Source organism: Gekko japonicus, unplaced genomic scaffold, assembly GCF_001447785.1.
Source record: "Gekko japonicus isolate JY-2015 unplaced genomic scaffold, Gekko_japonicus_V1.1 scaffold4698, whole genome shotgun sequence".
Lineage (NCBI taxonomy): Eukaryota > Metazoa > Chordata > Lepidosauria > Squamata > Gekkonidae > Gekko > Gekko japonicus.
In genome coordinates, this window is record NW_015165976.1 from 24935 (window position 1) to 44292 (window position 19358).

The window sequence follows — 19358 nt, forward strand, 5'->3', positions numbered from 1 at the left end:
AAGTCACATATGCAAACGACCTCTGTGTTCTGACTGGCTATGGGGGGGGGGGAGGATTAGCAAAATGTTTAGAATGTTGGAGGCAGGACTCAGGCAAAGCAGCCAGTGGATAGGGAGACCCTCTGAATGACAGATCAGAGGGCGAACTGATTTTGGAGCGTGTGGAATGTTTTAGAGAAGTGCCACCACCATTCGTCTTTTTTTTTATAAGGGAGATACAGTTGTAGGGGCTTTATTGCAATGTGGTATGGTCTGATATTATGTTCCTATTCCAGTGTGGGGTATGTGTGGGGCAATGGAAGCTGAGTGATAGGGTCTCTCCAAGTGATTGCCAGAAGTGAGATGCATCCTGGTCTTGTGTTTTACAGATAATCTTACAAATAGTCCTTTGCATTGATATCATGCTTTCAACTTTAAAAGGATCATAATGCTGATTGTGTGAACTTAGGCAAATCACGAGAGGTAGAACAGGAAGGGTTGCCTCAGTGCTTAGTTCTTGTGGCCCTTTCTTACATACCCAGGGAAATGCTGATTGCCACTTTGGGACCAGGAAGCAATTTTTCTCCAGGCCAGTTTGGCCCCCAGTGATCCTGGAGGTTTTTAAAAATCATATTCTATATTCTGGGTGTGGAACAGGGGTCACTGGGGTGTGGGGGGGTATTGGTGAATTTCCTGCATTGTGCAGGGGGTTGGACTAGATGACCATGGGGGTACCTTCCCACTCTATGAGTCTATGATTCTATAATTCACCCAGGCTGGCTGTGGGCACGCCAGCACCTCTGTCAGGCAGAAGCGCCTGAGATCCTCCCCCTCCCCTTTTCCTTCGCCCGACTTGGAGGCGAAAGGAAGGGAGAGGGGGGAAAGAATGGATCCCAGGTGCTTCTGCCTGTCAGAGGGGCTGGTGCACACTTCTGATGATGTCAGGGGGTGTGGCATATGCTAATAAATTATGCTAATGAGCTCCTGCAGCTCTTTTTCTATGAAATGACCCCTGATTGGAAGGATATTTCAATCCCTCAACATAGTAAGGAATTATTATCCCTATTATTTTCAGCCGCAAAAACTACAATCGCACAGGGATGGAAGAGTAACTCCCCCCTGTATATTGACACATGGTATTCTAAGGTATGGAAACCAGTGTTCCCTCTAAGCTGAGTTAGTGTGAGCTGGCTCACAGTTTTTTAGCCTCTGACTCACACGTTTTTGTCTTCGCTCAGGAAGGATGGCTCCAGAGCAAACTAATTTATGCAGTAGCCAAATAACTTGCTCACAATTCTAATGCCAGTAGCTCACAAAGTGGAATTTTTGCTCAAAGGACTCCACAGCTTAGACGGAACATTGATGGGAACACCTTTTAATGGATAAAATCTCAGATAAACTGGCAAACTCTGACCCCTCTCATAATTCTCAAGCATTCTATGGGAGGAGGAGGTTGATATTGGAAAAGTTGGAGTATGTTTTAGAGCAAATTAGACCCACACGGAAATCTCAATATTATAATTTTATTCGTAAATAGTGGATTTTGTAATTATTGGACTGTTTAGAACATAATGCTCAGTAAGTTTGTTTGTTTAGTGTTGATATTTGAATTATTTGATATTGTACTGTTAATAATACAAGTTGTATGTTAACATATTGTTTATATTGAAAATAAAAAAATAAATAATGGAACAATAAAAAAAAGAAGTGCACTGCAAGAACCCACTACTGATAATAACACAATTAACAGGAGAGAACTACCTAAGGGAAACTTTCCATGTGGATATTGCTCTGTATGTGTCTGGACTGTAAAAACAAGGACTTTCCCTAATTCAGCTGGGAATAGAACCTTTTATGGCAATTCTTTTGTAAATTGTCACACTGAAAGGGTCATTGATGTAGTTCTAAGGTAAAGGTAAAGGTTTCCCTTGCTCGAAAGCCAGTCCAATCCAACTCTAGGGATGCGGTGCTCATCTCCGTTTCCAAGCCGAAGAGCCAGCGTTGCCTGAAGACGTTTCCATGGTCATGTGGCCGACATGACTAAATGCCGAGGTGCACAGAACGCTGTTATCTTCCCACCGAAGCGGTACCTATTTATCTACTTGCAATTTCTTGCTTTCAGACTGTTAGGTTGGCAGGAGCTGGAGCCAGAGACTTGAGCCACCACTTGAGCCACCACAGCCACTGATGTAGTTCTATGCCTGTGTAATTTAATGTGTGTGGGAATGACAACCAGACCTGTCAAATTACGTATTTGTGAGCACAGGAGCTGTATCAAGACGAAAAAAATGAAAGCTCTGCTGGTCCAGTATTTTCTGACCTTGGCTCAGCGAAGTGCATTTTTGGCTTGTGGAACATCTGCAGGTGCCTTCTCTACAGTTGCAGAGACTGATAAAGAAAATTCTGGATCTTTTGCTTGGAACTTTATCGCCACAAGTACTAAACAAGGAATTTGACTAGATGTGTGTCTAAAAACTAGGTGTAATTAGAATCTGATTTAGAACCCCCTTATCAGGTTGTTTTACATATACACTTTTTGCTACATTTTCCCTTCTCCTCTCTTCCCCCTCCCATCCAAGGTAAGCTCTTTGATTACCTGGCTAACATCCAAAACTGCATCAACCTCTTGTTCCCTTGAAGTGTATATTTAGTCTCCTGTCATCATCTAGGGGTCTTCTTAATTTACAGTTGCAGCACACATATGCATACTGTAGGTGAAGGAACTTTTGTTGTTGTTGTTCAGTCGCACAGTCGAGTCCGACTCTTCGCGACCCCATGGACAAGATCACGCTAGGCCCTCCTGTCTTCCGCCGTTCTCTGAAGTTTGCTCAATTTCATGTTCATTGCATCTATGACACTGTCTAACCATCTCATCCTTTGCCATCCCCGTCTTCTTTGACCTTCAATCTTTCCCAGCATCAGGGTCTTCTCCAGTGAGTGCTCTCTTCTCATTTGGTGGGTGAAGGAACTGCAGGTCAGTAAATTTGCCTATGACCTTCATTGGGCCATGCTCATGGATTTGTGTTTGGGTTTATTATTAGTATCTTTATCACAGAAGTAATCCTTAGTGTTTCACAATATTTATTTTTACAGTATGATTAGGGGGTCACGATTCTCCCCCCACACACACACACTCCCTTTCAGCCCCTGGAAAGATGATTCTTGGAGTTTCTATACAAAGTACCATGTTTGATGAAGGACTGCAGAAATGCATGACTTTATGTCCACATAGGTCTGACAACTCCAGGAATCAAAGAGATTTCTGGGTGGGGAGGGGATGTGGGGAAATCCCCACCCTCCAGTGCCTTCCACTCACAGCCAGTGTCACAGGGGGGCTTAGGGGAGCACCAGCCAACCAATGAGAACTGATGATGGGACCACTCACAGTGGAAGCTTCTGAAAGTGAAGGAAGGATTCTGGAGGAATTAGCTGAAGGGAGTGTTCACCTCCTTCCCAGCTCCCCTTCCTCCTTTCCTCTCTCCAGTTTTCCCCTTGCAGTCTGCTGTCTGCACACAGCATTTGCTCCTGAGCACTTCGGAGATTTGCTCCAGTTGCACTAAAGTGAAGGACAGAAGGATAGGACTGCCTGATGGGAACAATGGGAGAGGCTTGAAGGCCTATTAGATATAATGGGAGCCAGGATTGCCAATTGACTTGCACGGGCTTCATTGGAACACATCACAGCACAAAAAGAGTTGCAATGTAAATGTAGAATGGATTTTGAATGAAGATCTTTGGGCACAGATACACTCTCTAGGACTGGAATGATAACCTGCAGAGAGGAATGTCAGCCCCTGGGAGCAGCATGAGTGCTCTGGGCCTAGAATGACAACCTCCAAAGTGGAAAGACCAGTGGTACTTACCGTGAGGGGTCCTTCTCCTCTGAGGATTGGAGGACATCTTGTGGGTGATTCCCATCTGTCACTCAGGGAGGCAGGAACAAATCAAACTTCCTGTTTCCTGTGGTGGGACTCACCCAGGCTCAGTTTTGGTGCTCCGAAAGCAGTACTAGAAGATAATCAACTTAAGCAACAATTATCAACTTTTCAGAAAACTTAAGTGAGAACTGGAACCACAGAATAACAACATAACAGGAAGGAATGTAAGAATTTCAGAGAGGTATTCTCTCAGTAGTAAGTAAGAGTAATAACAAATGTTGTAGATGACGACCTGGGAGGGCCAAGATGTCCTCCAATCCTCAGAGGAGAAGGACCCCTCACGGTAAGTACCACTGGTCGTTCTCCCTCTGAGGTGGAGGCCATCTTGTGGGACCTCCAGGAGCAGTGTCCCTAATCTTTGGGAGGGTGGTCGTCATCAGGAGGAAGAACATTTTGCAGAACTCTCCTCCCAAAAGCTGCATCCGCTGAGGCATATATGTTAATTTTATAATGCCTTATAAAAGTCGAAATGGAAGACCAAGTAGCAGCTCTGCAGACTTCCTCAACCGATGCTCTATTGTTAAACGCTGCATTCGTAGCTGCGCTTCTTAAAGAGTGTGCCGTAATTCCCTCAGGAACTCTAAGTTTGGAAAACGTGTACGCTTGGGCTATACAAGATCTGATATTCCTACTCAGTGCAGAACTTGACATCTTTCTTCCCAAGTACGGAGAATAGATGTTCACGAACATGGCCTCCGTCTTTCGGAACGATGCCGTCTTGGCGATGTAGCATTTCAAGGCTCTTCTAACATCTAAGGTGTGCCAAAGTCTTTCTTGAGAATGACTCGGATTTGGAGAAAAGGTCGGCAGAAAAATTTCTTGAGATCTATGAAATGCTGAATTTATTTTCGGACAGAAGAGCGGGTCAATCCGTAAAACTACCTTGTCCTTGTGAAACACGCAAAGATCAGATCGAATAGACAGAGCTCCTAATTCAGAAACTCTCCTAGCTGATGTTATGGCTATTAAGAATAGAACCTTCATCCTTAAATATTTTAAGGATATTTCCTTCAGTGGCTCAAATGGACTTTTAGTCAAGGCATTAAGCACCGTATTTAAATTCCACGTAGGAAACCTGTGGTGTATTATAGGATTTTTTAGCAAGGTACCCCTAAGAAATCGTGTCACATGAGGATGTTGAGAAATCACCAGGTTGTCAAAAAGAGGCAATACTGTGACGAGAGCCGCGACTTGACGTCTCAGGGTACTAGTTCTCAGACCCTTGTCCATACCTTCTTGTAAGAAATCCAGAACGTCTCCCAGTGTTGGATGAAGAGGATCTACGTTCTTTCCCTCTGACCATTCCACAAACACCTTCCAGGTGTGATTGTATATTCTCGTAGTGGACGATCTCCTTGAAGCCAGCATGGTGTCTACTACTTGTTGACTATATCCCGATTTAATGAGTCTAGACCGCTCAACCTCCACGCGGTTAAGCGAAACCATTCTGGCTTGGGGTGTCTGATAGGTCCTTGGAACAACATATCTTCGGAGACCGGTAGAGTCAACGGAGGTAAGATTGCCATCTCTTGCAGAGACGTAAACCAAGGCCGTCTCGGCCAGTACGGAGCCACTACAATTACTTCTGCTCGGAGAATCCGAATCCTTCTCAGTAGTTTTGGTAACACTGGCAACGGCGGAAAGGCATACAGGAGACTTCTGGGCCATACCGCTGTCAAGGCGTCCGTGGCTTCTGCCTGACGGTGGTAGTAGCGTGTGAAGAATCTTGCCAGTTGGGCGTTGCTCGGTGTTGCAAACAGATCCACTGTTGGAACACCCAGATTTTGCGCTATGAGACGGAACAGCCTTTTGTTTAGAGCCCACTCGCTCTCCTGAATCTCCTGTCGACTTAGCCAGTCTGCTTGAATGTTGGCGACTCCCCTCACATGCTCTGCTTGTAAGGAAGCTAGATTGTTTTCTGCCCATTTTAGGATCTTGGACGCTTCCCTGTGCAAGGTTGTCGATCGAGAACCCCCTTGCTTGTTCAAATATGCCTTCGCCGACATATTGTCCGTGCGTACTAATACATGTTTGCCCAACAGTTGAGAGGCAAAGGATTGTATGGCCAGTCGTATTGCCCTTAACTCCAGAACGTTGATTGGCAAGGACTGTTCGTTCACGGACCACTTCCCTTGAATTGGTTGATGTTCTATTGTCGCTCCCCATCCTTCCAGACTCGCATCTGTAAATATTTGAATCTTCTCCTCGATCCAGAAATATTTCCCTTTGGATAGATTGGTACGATCGGACCACCATCGGATACTCATATTTACCGGAGCCGGAACTTTCATGGATATGTCCAGGCGAGTTGCAATAGATGTCTGATACGGCCTCAGGAAGATCTGTAGTTGCCGAGAGTGAAAACGTCCCCATTGGAGCGGGTCGAACGTTGACACCATGAGACCCAACATCTTGGTAAGGATGGACAGGGAGGAAGTTCTTGCGACGATTATCTGCCTGGCTAAGTCTTGCATCTTCCTTATCTTTTGAAGTGGTAGGAAGAGTTTCCCCTTCGCCGAGTCTATGATGACTCCCAGGTGCTCCAGACGTCGCGACGGAACTAACGAGCTTTTGCCTAGATTGGTCAGGAAACCGAATTCTCGAAGACAACGGAGTGTGGTGGCGAGATCCTTCAAAGACTGTTTTCGGGTTCTGGATCTTATGAGCAGATCGTCTAAATAAGGATGAATATGTACACCCTGTTCCCTTAGACGAACTATGGGATGTATCATGATCTTGGTAAACACCCTGGGTGCCGAGGACAGCCCGAAGGGGAGGGCCTTGAATTGAAAATGATGGTTTCCCAAACAAAAACGCAAAAATCTCCTGTGCGGAACAAAAATCGGAATGTGGAGATAGGCCTCTGTGAGGTCTATGGAAACTAAAAGGTCCTTTGGTTGTAGAGACTCCGCAATCAGACGAAGTGTCTCCATGCGGAAAGGTTTGTGAGCAATGAACTGATTTAGGTACTTTAGATCTAATATTGCCCTCCAGTCTCCGTTCTTTTTGGGAACTGTGAAAAATATGGAGTACACTCCTTGGCCGTGTTGAGGGGTAGGGACAGGTTCTATTGCATGTATCTCTAGCAGGTGTATTATTGCCGTCGAGGTTCTTGCCCTCTTTAACCTGCTCTTGTGGACTGGGGACACTACATACCTTTGAGGTGGTAACTGTACAAATTCTATTTTGTAACCGTCTGACACTACTTCCAATGTCCATGGGTCTGGTAACGACTCGGACCATACTTGTCGAAATAGTGTCAGACGGCCCCCTACTGGAGACAGATTGCAGTCATGCTCTGGCAGGCTTGGGAGTCTTATCTCCCTTGTCCTGTCTGAAAAAGTTTTGTCTCTGAAATCTAGCATTGGTACTGGTGTTACATGCGCCTCTACGAAAGGACTGTCTGGCATTTCCCCATGATTGTCTCCTATACTCTTGTCTATATCTTGGAAGAGCATGCTGGGTACGAAAGGAGTTTGATGCGGCACTCTTGTCCCCCTGGCGGACAAATTTGGGTAAGGCCTTTTTCTTATCGCGGGTTTCCACTAGGATCCGCTCTAATGGTTCTCCAAACAGCTTGTCCCCCTGAAAGGGGTACGCTATAAGTATCGCCTTTGATTGGTAATCGGCTGGCCATGATCTCAACCAGATCAATCTCCTTACTGCTGCATCAGACGCTATCGCTTTGGCCGAGGAGACCATGGAGTCTAAGGTTGCGTCTGCAGTATAAGATATAGCCTTAAGTACTCTGGTTGTCCCTTCTAATAGCCTGGGATTATTTTCTGGAAGCATTTGGATAAGCTTCCGCATCCATACAATGGCAGCCCTAGATACAGTGGATGCCGCAGCAGAGGATTTAATTGACATGGCGTTTGCCTCATGCGATTTCTTTAAGGCAAAATCTGCTTTTTTATCCAAATTGTTACGCAGTGTGCCATGACCATCCTCTGTCACCAGGCCTGATGATTGTAGTGCCGTGACTGGCGCATCCACTGTCGGAACCTGTAACAGACTGGAAGCAGTTGATGATGTGGGGTACAATCTCTTTAGGAAGGAGGGAGGGGATCTATTGGTCATAGGCCTGTGCCATTCTGCCTTGATTTTTCGTACATAAAAATCTGGAAAGGGAAAGGCCTGTTCTGATTGGTCCACTGGGGGGAAGAACTCATCAATTATCTCATCTCTCTCTGTCCCGGTCACTGTCTCCTCCTTATTTGCATGAGGATTAGTATTTTGAATATGCAAGGCAGAGAGTGTCTTGGAGAGTAGATACTGTATATCATCTCCTTTAAAAAATCTAAACGACTTTTCTGTCACAAATGATCTCTTTCCCAGTTCTTCCCCTTTTTCCTCCTCAGAGGAAGAAAGTTCCCCTTTTTCCAGTTCGCTATGGCCCTGAGAGGCACCATCGTCCTCTAATGTATCAAAAACATGTTTCTCAATAGGAAACCCTTTTTGTGCCGCCTTAGTGGGCCACGCCCCTCGCTGGGCTATGTCTGTGGACAAACCGGGCAAGGATGGGGTGGGGGATCTCATGTGATGCAACCTTTCTCCCTCATGTGCACGGGCCATCTCCTCCCTTATGGCGCATCTAAGAAACTCCATCGCCTCAATAGACAGGGTGGGAGGGGGGTTGGGCATATCAACGTTACCAGACTGTTGATCCGATCCAACGTCCCTGTCTCCCAAGTGGCTCGTACCGATCTGTGAGCCGGAGCTATGCCCTTGAATCATAATGGGCTCGGAATGTGGGGTTACGCCGTGGTGGCAATCCCCTGAGGATGAAGCATATGCTTTAGAGCGCTTCGAAACGGCCGCCGCGTCTTTCTCGCCCTTGAGCTTGGCCAGTTTCACTTTCGCCCGTTTTTTCTCTGCGTCCTTCTCGCGGCCTGTGTCTGCCGGCGCGGCCGATCCTTTTAAACTGACAGCGCCAGAAGCGCTTGTCCCGGCCGTAATGGCATCGGGAGTAGACAAAAAACCGTCGTCTATCTGTGCCAGCTCCATTATAAAGGTAAGGCACCACAAGGCTATGCAGCTTTGAGTGGAGAGTTGCTGCTTCAATATTTTCTCCCCTCAGTCCCGGGATTTGAAGAAGGAGGGAGATTTGGGGGGGGGGGGTCAGTCAGAATTTTTTTTTTTGTGAGGTAATAAAAGTTATAAGGTAAAGAGTAGAAGAATTCAGTAAGACAAGTATAAATAGCAAGATTGGTAGAGAAAACCTAACAAGCTGCTCTCCCTGTTGAGGCAGGAAAGAAACTGAGCCTGGGTGACTCCCACCACAGGAAACAGGAAGTTTGATTTGTTCCTGCTTCCCTGAGTGACAGATGGGAATCACCCACAAGATGGCCTCCACCTCAGAGGGAGAATGACAGTCCCTGAGAGTAGTAGAAGCATTCTGGGACTGACATGACAAACCCCACTGTGGAATGATAGTCCCTGGCAGTAGCGGAAGTGCTCTGGAACTGGAATGACAGCTACCAGAGTGGCATGAAAGGCCCCTGGGAGTAGCATGAGCATTCTGGGACTGGAATGACAGGACCCAGAGTGGAACAACAGCCCCTGGAAGTAGCAGAAATGCTCTGGGACTGGAATGACAGCTGGCGGAATGAAATGAAGGCCCCTGGAAGTAGTAGAAGTGCTCTGAGACTAAAATGGCAGCTACCAGAGTGGAATGACAGACTCTGTGATTGAAATCAATGTAAGGTATTTTATTACACTCTTGTGATTACAGGTGCAGAGCACTGATTTCAATCATAGGGGCCGTCGTTTCACCTTTGGACCTGTCATTCCGGTCCCAGAACACTCACACTACTCCCAGGGGCTGTCACTCCACTCTGGGACCTGGCATGTTCAGTCTGTGCTGGTAAAGACTAGAAATTCAGCCATTTGTGCCAATATCTGTAATGATGAAAAGCTGAAACAGAGCTGAGATGGCTCATTGCTACTTGGTGAAGCTCCAAGATTTGTACACAAAAAGGCTGAGGTTTTCTGATACATTGTAATTCTTAGGGTTACCAAAATCTGAGATTACATTCTGGGGTAATTTTAAATTGTAGGTCTATTACATTCTGAGGAAATTAATTTTTAAAAGAAAATTCAAAATATCGCTGTGACTGTAGTCCTAATAAATAGGGCATTTTTCAATTGCCTGTTTCTTTTTAATGAACACACATGGCCTATAAAATCTAATTTTTATATTCTAAGTGTGAACAAAACGCCATGCTATCACATTCTTTTCCATGTCATAACAAGAGACTGCCCGCTAATTGCCAGTCTCCAACATGGTGCCCGCCAGCACCTTTTCTGGCACTCATAAAGCATTTTAGAAAGTGGGTGGGCTCTTGACCAGCATGGCTTCTGAATGGACACTGGAGATTTGACTGGCTGTGCAGATTAAAATAATATTTCAGTGTTGTATGCCACCACAGTATTGGCTTTATTCTCTCTCCCAGTGTATTCTCCCTTGCACTCGAGCTTCATCTGCATGTGTGGCTCTACCTCCTGTGGCGTCATTTGGTGGTGGGCTCCACCTTCCGTGGCAGATGTAGTTGCACCCACCCTCCGTGTTAGAATCCCTAAGGTGCCCACAGGCTCAAAAAGTTGGGGACCCTAAAGTACAGCATGTGCCATATATTGGAATTGAAAAGTAGGTTTTAAAAATTTCATTACTCAGTCTTAATCAAGGCACACTGTGTACTCTTGACGGAGTCACTGTAGCTTTTTCTAATCCATTTCTGAGGATTCTTTTGAGCTATTTGTTTATTCATTTGTACCTTTTGTCTGTCTTCCCAACAGGGACTCAAAGAGAGAAAGTCTCCTGCCCAGAGTTTAGAAAAACCTGGAACCAGCCCTGTTTCCACTGGTTGCTAGTTGCATCCAAGTAAGAATCTTTTTAGCTTGTGGTACCCTCATCTGTGGAATTTCCTCCCTACATCAGTTCGTGAGAGACCTACTTTATTAACATTTAGACATTAGATGAAAATGTTTTTTTTTCCTTTGCACCTGACAGCAGGTATAGGGATGAAGCTCTTTTTTCTTTGCTCTCCTGTTTTGGATTTAGTGTTGCTGTTACCCCCCCCCCCAAAGTACTTCTGTTTTCATTTTATATTGACTATATTCTGTAGCATTTATTTATTGGCTGGGGGTGAGCCACTGCAAGAACTGGCAGCACTGAAATGTTTTAAATGAATACAGCAGCAGAAACAGCAGCAAGAGCGGAGGTTTGTACGCACGTGGTTTCCATGGCTGCAGTACATGACAGAAGCTGAACTACGTACCTACTCTTCTTGGCTTTTCTTCTAGCTCTCTATTGTACACTTTGAGATACAGACAAAAGTTTTCTGCATCTAAGATCCAGTTCTAATCTAGTCCTCACACTCGCTTTTCTGACAGAGGTAGCATCATTACAATAGGGAAAATGATAGGGAAATGGCTGAGAAGCTAAATGCATTTTTTGCCTCCGTCTTCACTGTGGAAGATGAGAGGTGCTTGCCCACTCCAGAGCCGCTGAGTTCGGGAGGGGTGTTGAAAGACCTGAGTCAGATTGAGGTGACGAGAGAGGAGGTCCCAAAACTGATAAACAACTTAAAAACTGATAAATCACCGAGTGATTCATTGCAAAATATATCCTGTTATATAGAATGGCATTAAAAATCATCATTAAGAGAAAACAGAAGCAGCTGAAAAGACTTATATGAGAGGGATATCATGTCAGTCTTTCAAAGGAACAAAAAAAGAAAACTCTCCAAAGGCTTGGGTGAAGAAAGGGAGGGAAATACTTCAAGGTAACTTACAAGCAGGCATGTTGCAATTTGTTCCTTATTCCCTTTTATATCAATTTAGAACAGTAAAAATATAAATTAATGTTAACAAGGCTGATCTTACCATCTGTTTCAAACTGGGTTCCATTGCCAATTTACTCCTGATGTGAGAACACACATCAGTTTAAGAAGGTGATTATTATTTAATTTAAGGGATTTTGGAGGTACTAACGAAATAGCTTGCAACACCTCCTTCTTATTGAAATTGCCACACTCACCTAAAATTTCTCACGAAAAGGAGCAAATTTCCTTAATAGTGCAGCATATGTTGTTTTTCCAGTTCTAATTACAGGGTTTGGGTTAGGGTTTTGTTATTATTGTTGTTTTGCAATGATGTTGCAGCCAACTTACAGCAACCTTGCAGGGCTTTCAAAGCAAGAAACTTCAGAGGTAGTTTTTCCATTGCCTGCCTATGCATAGAAACCCTGACATTCCTTGGTGGTCTCCCATCTATGATCTGACAAGATAAAGCTAGCCTGGGCTATACAGTTCAGGGACTAATTACAGATATCAGCCCATTAACTAGAAGAGAAAAGGAGTCTCTCTCTTTGCACAGAGAGATTCAGTCTTGTTTAGTATTAAAGCACGGCACTGCGAGACACAAAATGCTTATCCCGCTTATCCCACTGTTTTGTTAAATAGAAAGACACAAGCCGTTGGCCAGTTTTCTTTCATTCAGTGAACAATTCAACCTTGACTAGTTGAAGGCCTACTCATTCTTCCGGCACTAGACTAGAGGTGATCCAAGGCAGATAAAAAACAGATTGCTCAAAGTTAAATAGGAGACCGTTACCTTAGATTGAGCAAACAACCCCCCCCCCCAACTTTCTACTGCCCCTTTGCAGCATCCAAGCAAAGTATTGATCAAATAACAAAAGAAGATTCCACTTTTAAACCTTCTGCCTGTTTAGGTGAAAACCTCCCTCAATCTAGAATTAGGAATCCTGTCCTTTGTGGGATATACTCCAAGCTCTCCCAATCAGGTCATTTGGCATGTAGCCCTGGTCTCTGGGCTTTTATGACCGGCATTCATCTTCTCTATTTGGCAGGTAGGCCAAATGGTGCTTTTTCCAGCTGAAACCCAAGTCCTGTTTTTCCTGACTCCCTGTCTTGTGGAAATCAACAGCTGCCATGATTTCAGGGCCCCCAATCATAACAGCATCCACATGATTTTGTCTGCTATTTGTCTTGTATTATCCCCACCCCCATTGTTACAATCTTTCAAAAAAATCTGGTATGATCTCTTTTTGGGAACACTGCGAAAGCTGATCATTAAAGTGAACAGGTATGCTGTCAAGAGCAAGGTAAATGCAAGAATACATTCAAGCAAGTTGCCTTGAACACCATATACCAGAGCTGAACTGGAAGTGAAACAACAGGCTAGTGTCACTTTCACTGGGCATATCCCATCCCAACACCCTATTATCACTACATGACACTGAGAGAAATCCAGACACATGACAAAAGGGGAGGGGATCTCCAGATCACAATTACAGATTTTGACAATAATTTGTTATATTCAAAGTTAATTTGCGGAGGGAGGAAATATTTAAAGAGCATTTGCTAAAATTCCCTATGCTGCTTGAGAACTATAGCACTGTGAACACAAAACAGTCACCCTTGTTTCTGGAGACGAAACAATTATTTGTCCCTTTGGTACATACATTCCCTATGTAGAATCAACATGACCAGAAATATACACGCTGTTGAGAAACAATCATATATGGCCTAAATCCTCAGGGGGAAGAAGATTGCCAGCTATAAAGTAGCTGTCATCCCAACACTGATTTTTTTGGTTATAAAGTCCACAGTTTCTCTGAAGTTTTTAAAGCAGGTATAGGCAGGGGTCATTTCCTGCTGGAGCGCACAGGAGCAGAGCTCCGGCAGTAAAGAGCCCAGGGGGCAGGCACATGCAACAAGCCCCGCCCCCTGCTCCCAGCAGCCATCAGTCAGAGCAAGAAGCAGCCAAGTAAGTTGCAGAGCCCCCACCCCGGCCCCGCAGCCCAAAACAGTCCAGTGGCACCTTTAAGACCAAGTTTTATTCAGGTACAAGCTCTCCCTCCTCTGCGAGGACAGATCTGCATGTTCTCCCCCCCCAATAGGTAGCAATCCAAAACAGTCAGGTGGAGCCTGAGCGGTGGGTGTTGCCTTCTGACACGCTTCCGGTGATGCCAGGGGGTGTGGCATATGCAAATAAGTTATGCTAATGAGTTATGCTAATGAGCTCCTGCACCTCTTTTTCTACGAAATGACCCCTGGGTATAGTCACAACCTTTGAACATTTCAAGTCATGAAATACATTTTAACTTTAGCTAGAGAGATCTCTTCTGTCTTAAGATGACGAAATATCAACCATAAAGTTGAAATCTTTTCTCCCATGGTAGATAACACCCCCCTTTTCAAAATTTGATTACAAATCAAATTAAAGTGGTTTAAGTTTTACTGATTAGAGATGGTGAGTTAAGTTTCTTCACCTCTTGAAGACAAAAAAATTGTATGCCATTAAATAATGCCATTAAACAGTATGACTCATAGACACTGTTGTCGTGTAGATACGAAGAGTAAACATAAACTCCATTTTCCAGAGGCAAGCCATAGTATGCAAATTGAACAACCCGAAAGGTCTAGTAGATTTGAGTCTACTAGACTGGTGTAGATCACACACTTGCGGCTCAGCTTCTGGCTAGCCTCGGAGCAGGTTAGGTTTGAGTCTAGTAGACTGGCGTAGATCACACAGGGCTCAGCTTCTGGCTAGCCTCGGAGCAGGAACACTTATCTTGTAATTGTTTCATATAGATTAACAGAAATACTAAATAAAATTTCTCAGGTTTTTTTTAAATTTGGAGAATAGTAATATTTAAAGAACTTTCTAGAGAGCTTGCAGAGCCTTTGTCCCTCAACTTCAAGGCCTCTTGAAGGACAGGAGATGTGTCACAAGACTGGAGAAGGGCAAAAAATGGAAAATATGTGCCATTTGTAGGGGAGAAGGATAACCCAGGAAACTACAGACCAGTTAGTCTGACCTCTGTTCCAGGGAACATACTGGAGCAAATTTTATAAGGGTCAATTGCAGGCATCTGAAGGACAACTTGGTGATACAAGGAAATCAGCACAGATTTGTCCCCAACAGGTCTTCCCATAAAGATAGGTCCAGGTAGTCAGCTGTGTTGGTCTGAAGCAGCAGAATAAATTTAGAGTCCAGTGGTACCTTTAAGACCAACAAAAGTTTATTCAAAGTATGAGCTTTATTCAAGGTCCTCCCAGATCAACCTCGTTTCCTTCTTTAATCAAGTGATGGGTTTACTGGATTGTGAGAACACCGCCAACATTGTTTTACCTGGATTTCAGCAAAGCTTTTGACAGGGTTCCCCATCATGTTCTCAGGGGTAAACTGGAGGACTGCACTGGATTCTAGGATAGTTAGGTGGATAGGAATCTGGTTGAAGAACCACATCCAAAGAGTAATTGTCAACAGCATTTCATCTGATTGGAGAGAGGTGTCTGGTGGGGTGCCACAAGGCTTGGTTCTGGGCCCAGTATTTTTAAGTATTTTTATCAATGATCTGGATGAAGGGGTGGAGGGGCTACTCATTAAATCTGCAGATGACACCAAACTGGGAGTAGTAGTAAACATCCCAGAAGATATAGAATTCAATAAGACCTGAACACACTGGAAAAGTGGGTGGATGTGAACAAGATGCAATTCAACAAGGATAAATGCAGCATTTTACATCTGGGTAACAAAAATGAGAAGAACACTTCTCATAAGATATACTTATGGGTAGCAGAACAAAATGTGTGTTAACAAGATCTGTAAGCTAAATAAGAGCAGTCACTGTGATGCAGCAGATAACAAGGCTAATGCTGTCTTGGGTTGTATCAACAGAGGCATAACATCCAAATTGAAAGAAGTAATACACACGCTGTACACTGCATTGGTCAAGCCACACCTGGACTACCGTATGCAGTTCTGGAGGCCTCACTTCAAAAAGGATGTGGACAGAATGGAACAGATGCAGAGGAGAGTGATGAGGATGATTGGGGGCCTGGAGACCAAGCCCTATGAGGAAAGGCTGAGGACTTGGGAATGTTTAGTCTGGAGAAGGTTGAGGAGGGACATGATTGCTCTCTTTAAGTATTTGAAGGGCTGTCACTTAGATGAGGGCAGGGAGCTGTTCCTGTTGGCAGCAGAGGATAGGACTCGCAATAATGGGTTTAAATTAAGGGCAGGAAGATACTGGCTGGATCTTAGGGGAAAAAAATTTTACTGTAAGAATTGTTCACCAGTGGAATCAGCTGCATAGGGAGGTGGTGAGCTCCCCACTGGTAATCTTCAAGCAGCTGCTGGATGAACAGTTGTCAGGGATACTTTAGGCTGATCCTGCATTGAGCAGGGAATTTGACTAGATGGCCTGTATGGCGCCTTCCAATTCTATGATTTTTAATCCCTACTATATCACATGATATGTCAATTTGGGCAAATAGCAACTGAAGTGTATGTAAGAATTAGAAGATCAGGAATTCATTACTTCAGATATCAAGTGATACCCAAAACCTTTCAAACCTCTGCTATACCAGTACTTTCAAGGTAATGGATGTGTTAAAAATATTAATTGAATCTGAAGGGAACTTTCAGCTTTTGAAGCATTGGCTAAGAGTAGAGAGGGGGATCTAAGAGCAAGGATTTGTAATCTATTAATGGAATAGCACTGGAGTGCAAGTTCATTTTTACACAGTCAAAAGGTTTGGGTATGGTTATTTCAGATAACTGTAACTGGGTAATCAATAATGAAATTCTTAACAGTTATCTTCAATTGAAAGGTTTTTTTTAAAAAAATTCTGTACCAAAAGGATTAGGTCTTGAGGTAGTTCCCTCCAGCAAAAGGAGCCATCCTCCTTTGGAAAAGGCTCTTACATTAGTAGAATGTTCCTTTTGCTAGAAGTGCTACAATCTGTGGAACAGATCAGATTCAAGCCATAATGTATTAACTCCAGATTAAAAACAATTTATAGTGTGAACAACAGTAATTTCTAAAGTGTGGATTTTATGTACATACTTTGGACTTGTGATCAGAGTAATCCTTTGCCAGTTTGGTGTAGTGGTTAAGTGCCCGGACTCTAATCTGGGAGAACCGGGTGTGATTCCCCACTCCTCCACTTGTACCTGGCTGGATGGCCTTGGGCAAGCCGTAGCTCTGATAAGAGCTGTTCTTGAAAAAGAGCAGTTTCTGTCAGGAGCTCTCTGAGCCCCGCCTACCTCACAGGGTGTCTGTTGTGGGGAGGGGAAGGGAAAGGAGTTTGTAAGTCGCTCTGAAACACCTTTGGGTAGTGAAGGGCGGGGTATAAATCCAATCTCTTCTTCTTCTTCTTCGAAAGCTGGTAATTGTATAAAGAGAAACACTGATAAGAATTCCAGAATAATTGTTGTGTTTTACCTTTTTTAAAAATGAAAGCAGAGGTACTGAAAACTGGACCAAACACCCCACATTGCCACTATGAGGGGAAGAAACAAAGAACAGACCTTGGACCAGTGCATCTTGAAACACTACTGCCACTACTTCTTGCATCATTGTTCATTCAACCAATGTCATGAACAGGAAATGAAATTTTGCTATAAGCTTCAGATTTATATTTCAAGTGAAAGGAACAACATTAACCTCCTACAAACTTCGGTTTCTTCCAAAGAATTAATTTTCATTGGGTTTATAGAGCTATTTATTCAATGGAATAAAGCATTCTGAGAAATAATATAAAGATGTCATGCGTGGAGCTTTGCCAAAACTGTAAGAAAACCTTTTGAGAGAAAGTGGCTATTTGCACTATGAGGAAATTGATCAATTACTTAACAGTTTTCTTATATGTTTCACTTCCAGCATGCTACAGCCATTTTCTTTAAGCATTCTATAAATTGTTTCAGCATGGTAGATGGGAAAGGACCTTTTTTGCTGTCTCTGGTAATAAAGGGAAATATAATTATTGGGTTAATGGCGAAAACAAGGCTAATGATAAGAGATACTTGTCAGACATGCAATACTACTGAAGAATTAATTTAGAAAGACAGAGAGATGTGACATTCACCCCTAAGTATTCATTACTATAGCAGATGCAAAGTAGAAAGGTTCCACATTCAAAGAAACACCATTTTGCACAATGGAATCAGCCCATAAAATGCACATATTTTCCATTTTCATCTATGTGTATGCCCCCACATGCTGTATATATTTAATACATTCTCTCACTCTGAACAGCGCTGAAACACTCATCTTAAACCAAAAGTGATAGGAAACACAAGAACACACTTCCTTGCATCTGTTTTATGCAGTATCTACAAGACAGCATTCACAGATTTCATTAACCCTTTTGGTCATTACATTTTATATAGTAACACCTCTAAACTGCTGACTACATTCTGATAAAAGAAAAAAAGATCAAGGCCATCTGAAAACACTTTCTACAGTTCCATAACAATGTCTAGTCTTTACCTGTCAGGGAGCTCTGTCAGAATCCCCATGAGCGTGCTTTGCACCTCTTGCTGTTTGTTACATCACATTCTGCACAAGTGTAAGAGACTACTATTTTTTTTCCTTACTACAAGAAGTTCCTTCTCACACTGGCATATCTTACACTGCATCTGCACAAGGTTTTTCTCTGCATGCAACTGATTACTACTCTGAGCAAAATGGGATTAAAAAACAGCATAAAAGGTAGGTATTGTCAGCTTCAGTTTCTGATTATTTCCTTTCAGCAGCACAAAACTTTGCCTAGGGCCATAGCGCAGTTTCCCTTCATTCTAAAAGCACTTTGTTACATAGAGTACTGAGCTCAGTAACCCCTTGGGCGGGCAGAAGTTGTTGCATTGTATTTTTGGATCCCAAAGTATCCAAGGCACTTACAGATAAATATATAAACATCCCTAAAATGCTGACTCCATTCCAATCTAAGTTAAAAGGGTCAAGGGTGTTTGAAAGCACCTGATACAGTTCCAAAGCCAGATGTTGATCTCTACCTGGAAAAGTGTGGATCTTCAAATACAACTTGAAAATAGTTTAATACAATTAGTTTTAAATCCAAGCATGGATCATATCTATTCTAGTTTTAAAAAAAATTCTAAGGGATTAAGCGCTTGCATCTGACATTAGGCTTGTGAGATCACAGCCTAGGCCATGTTGCCATTTATCAAATGACAGTCCAAAACAGAAGATTAAATACCAGCTCAGCTTATTTACACTTCTTTCACTTCAGAGTTTTAAGAATTACTGAAGCAACCAAGAGAGTTCCATTGTCAGGAATGTAATAAAGACAAGATGAACTATCTGAAATACTATGAAATGTCAGCTTTTGGAAAAAAAATACTAGTGTGTTACTGTAGTTTAATTAAGTAAATGATTAGAGACATTTACCCATAGCACAGAGGAAAATGAGTTACAACAGACTCCATGCTGTTTGTTACATCGCATTCTGCTTTAAAACTACCAGACTAAAGAATGTAATAAAAACGATAGCTGAAGTTGTATACTTGAAATTCTCATACACACTCTGCCTTTCAATTTAAAATTAGAACTGCCTTGTTTGATTTGTTTATAAAAAGAATATATTAAGACATACTTGTACATCTGGAAAA